Source organism: Teleopsis dalmanni, chromosome 1 (assembly GCF_002237135.1).
Source record: "Teleopsis dalmanni isolate 2A chromosome 1, ASM223713v2, whole genome shotgun sequence".
NCBI lineage: Eukaryota > Metazoa > Arthropoda > Insecta > Diptera > Diopsidae > Teleopsis > Teleopsis dalmanni.
In genome coordinates, this window is record NC_051846.1 from 78,000,345 (window position 1) to 78,005,038 (window position 4,694).

Sequence of the window (4,694 nt, forward strand, 5' to 3'; positions counted from 1 at the left end):
TTTGTATGTTTGGTTATCACACTACGTTTAAAAATTCACAAGATCGACAGCTGAGCATTTTATTTATGCCTTCCTTCCTGGAATATGCTTGTGTTCTCTATAAATAAAAGTAGAAATGACTCCATTCTCTTTTGTACACGTAATTTTGAGTTTCAAGCACCTTGTGTCCTTGTATCTACAAGTACATATTTGCATGCATGACCTGGTAACATGCTTATGATCGTAAACAAGATATACAGCCATGGATCGCATGTGCTAAAATGAATGAAATTAAAGCAGAAAAAAAAATAAAAACAAAATGTTTTTGTGTTTTTGTAGTTTATGAATGAAAAAATTTGCAGAATAAATAAACAGCAGTAGGCATAAATGACCTAAAGGATTGCTGTTACTACCCATGCTAACATTTGTGTATCTGTGTGTTGATGTGCGCGTGTTTGTCAATAGTTGAAATTTATGAAAGGATCAGCAGGATTAGAAGCAAAATTTCATAGTGCAAATGTGTGTTTTGTGTTTCTAAAACATGATTTCCTCTTCCTAATAAATATGTCAAGTACGCTACAAAAATATTTGGCATGTTTAAATTGCGACATAGGAGTTGTGCTGAACATATAATAATATTAAAAACGTGGGTACACATTAAATTTTATTTAGGTTGTTTTTTAGTGTTGTAAAACATCTTATACGGTGCAAGAATTTTTAACTGATTGTTTCTTAAATCGTAATTCAATGTGCAACACTCTTTTAAAGACTAGTAATTTGAATCAGATTTGGTTCGCTCATTTTATTTAAAAGACACACTTCTTCTTAGCAGAATTGAGCTTAGGTTCATCAGGACTCAGGACAAGATGTGTTTGTCTAGGCCTGTTTTCAATATCACTTTCCTTTACCAATCGCAAGATGCAAGAATTTCGTATAATTTTACAAAATCGTTTATAGGTACATCGTATATGTTCTAATAATCGTATAAATTACTTACGTTTTTTAACACGGATTGTTTAATAAGTCCTAAGAAGTCCTATGAGCATTACTAAAGGAGATAAAGGAATTAACAACAATCATTAAATCCAAACACCATATGCATTAAATCAGTTGTTTAATTGCAAATAAATTATTTCGTAAGAAGTTTTTTTGATTCCGAATATGAAAGCAAGTCTGTTCATATCTGTTTAGAGGAAATCTGGAAATATATTCACATAAAAAAGTGAATGTCGTTTTTTGGATTAGGCTTACTTCTTGGCATAAAATAACTTTTGGTGGTTCAGAACACTACTATTTTCTAGTTTTTAGGAATTGACTTAAAAATGTTTTATGTTCAATTCTTTAACAAAACTAATTAATGAAAAATAATTGCTTTCAAATAGATATCTTTGAATTATTCTCATTAATAAGCATTGTAATTAATTATTATTGCTTACATCAATGATAGCAAGGATCGATACAATTCTTATACATATATTAATTTCTATGCTTAAAACTGATGTAAATAAAGGCTTATAGTTTTTATTAAAAAATGTTATTTAAGTTTTATATATTATTTCAATGCAACATATATCGATTTTATATCGCATAACTGCCATTGTAGTACATTTGTAGCCATAATGACCGACAGCACCAAAATATTAATTAATGAATCTTAAAATACATTACGTGGTGCACATATGCCTGTGCAGTATTTTTAGTATAATAATTAAACTAGTACCATTTGTTCTATTTTTCAGCTGCTTGACTTTATTCCTATTGATGCATGCTCTTGTATCGGTAACTCTTATGTGAAGAGATACGCAACAACATGGCACTGTTCCATTCATAGTTCAATGGTGTGTATTATTTTTACATTATATCCGCGTGCACGCCTGTCGTGACATTGAAAAAATGTCATCTTTTATTAATAAGTTAAAAAATTAAAAAAAAGAAGCATTGCTGATTTAACTTTGTAGGCTTACATATAATTTTCAGATACTTTTGCTTTCGAGACAGCATAGAATGAGATTCATTGTTCACCAGCACGTCAGTGTTCAGATATTCTTGTTGTTGCTAATGCATATGCATGCACAAATAATCATATATTCAGCTTATATGCTGGTTTATCTATTGTCAATGTGCCACGTATCCTTTCTTTTGGTACGGGACATCGTTAGCACTTATCGCTTATGCCTCACCGCAGTGCAGTGTTTATGCATACACTAATTCCACCCTCAGCTCAAAGATATTGTTGCTAAAATGGAATGTGTCTGTGTACCAGAGTTGAATCGATCGATAATATAACGAATATTACCATAAAAATTTCATGTGATATCCTGTATCTGAACAGCTATGCCATTGTAACGGCTGAATTTTGTTTTAATTTTTATTTTTAGTTTTCATATTTGTGGTCTGCTTTTGGTATTGTGCATTTAAAAACAGCTGTTTGAGTAGGGCCTTATACTGTGCGTAAATGCATATATGCACTGTATGTACCCACCACCGTCAGTATTAAAAACACCGCCGCCACCGTCACCGTTACCACCACTGCCACCATCACTGCTGTTGCCTTATGGCTGCTCCTGCTGCGTTTTTGACTGTTTAAGTGTTTTATTTTAGCATTACATATCCTATCAGGTTTTTATTTCGGTGCCGCTTGAAAATGCTTCGTTTGGTATATGTTAGATATATGTAGATGCCTCCTGCTTTATATTTTTCACTCTCGTATATATTCAAATTTTTTATGTTTATGCCTGCATATTATAATTCAAATTTTAGCACTTGATTTTGCATACATAAGTGATTTTTTATTTCAATTTAATTGCACTCATTTTATTTTATGCTTTTACACATTTTTGATTTTTTTTGTAACCCAGGATGTGGCAAATGTATTTATAATTTATTTTTAAAATATAATTTATTTGTACATTTAAAGCATAATTTATTTCTAGTAGCAGTAGTTATAGATTATTTTTGGGTAGAACTATAAGGTGGCCTACATTTCTTATTTAAATATAGTAAAATATAAACGACAGCTGAAATTTAAATTCGGTAATAATATAATAGTGTATATATAATTCAATATAACAATAATTTATAACATATAAGTGTAATAAAAATGTATAATTATTGAATCCATATGTGTAATCATTCTTTACTGGATCTATTGAATAATTCTCAAATCGTATCTTCCGAAGGTGTTTGAATTTCGCTTTGTTTACTGTTGATTATTTTAGCAAGTAGAAAGGATGAGTGAAAAAACAAGTAATGTCGTGTTTTTAGTATATCTTAGATTTACATTTCGATATTGTGTTGTTTAACAATAGCATTTGTTCATATTTTCAACTTTCGCAATTGTAAGAAAACCAAACAACACAAATTCTTATCAGAATACTGCTAATCACTGCCAAAACTAATTACCTATGTCATCAATATAGATACGGATGAATTTTTTAATGAAAAACACTTTCAGAGATACATTCAGAAACACAAACGGGAATGCTAAATGGTAAATGCCTTTGTTTGGTTTAGCTTATCGGGTAATAATATTATCAAGTCATAAAGCCTCATAAAATTCATACTTCAAGTGTCACCGCGTCTGATATTGAGCTATGTTTCCAAAAATGCATAACCATAGTCGTTGAAAGGTTTTGGTAACAAATTCTACAGCCTTTATTTTCTTATTCCAGCAAAGGTACGAGAGCAACGTAATTTTCAACAGGCCATCTATCGAAATCTTGAGATTAGGCATCGCTAGACTAGTTAATGTGGCGTGTTCTAGAAAAAAAAAACATTTAAAGTCAACATTGAATGCACTATTCGTAAAATACACTCTTATATCTCGAAATTAGTGAGAAATTAAAGAAACAAAATGCAGTTTATCAAACTGTAGTAGTTATTAAAATAATGACAGTTCTTAGAGCGGATAAACATCTGAATCTATTTTTATTTAACAGTGATACTAATTTTTTTTCTAAGCCAAAAAAATTGACTATTTAATACCCTTATATAAATACAAAATATTTTATTAAAGTGTTGGCCATCTGTATTATGTTTATATCCTATTAGAATAGGATATTCAATTTTAATTTTACCTTAATAAGACATATATATAATATATTAACAAAAAGAAAAATATATTGTAAATATATGAGAAATAATGGATAATCATAAATATCTTTAATAAGGCTATTGCAACTTCTGAAAAATTCAAAATCATCTGCGTCTTTAAATAAGAAGAAGGGTTATAATAAATTTGTGAAAATATTTTTGAGGTATAAAAAATTATAGTATTATTTAAAAGAAATGTTAAAAGTGATAATTGTACTTATTTCTTAGTTCGAATACACGCTACTCTTAATTATGTCAACAAAATTATGAATATGCCACATAATAGATATCCAGGAACGGCAATAGATGCACTGATGAGTTCAAGGTAACAATGCTAATCTAGCACAAGATTAGAATTTTAAAATGGTTCTAACAACTCTGCCAGCTAGTGTAAATTCCGAAAAAAACTGTTTGGGGCAGTTTTAAAAAAAATTTAAGTAAACTCCAAATAAATCTCAATTACAATTTGGGTTTGGAATATTAATTTCAAGACCACTTTGATACGTTTACAATAGGAACCACATTTAAAATAAGTATAGAAGTCCTGCCTCTTAATTTTTTCCTTATATTTAATGCACAGATAAATTGTATATACCTTCTCAACCGGAAAATGAGCGAGAACC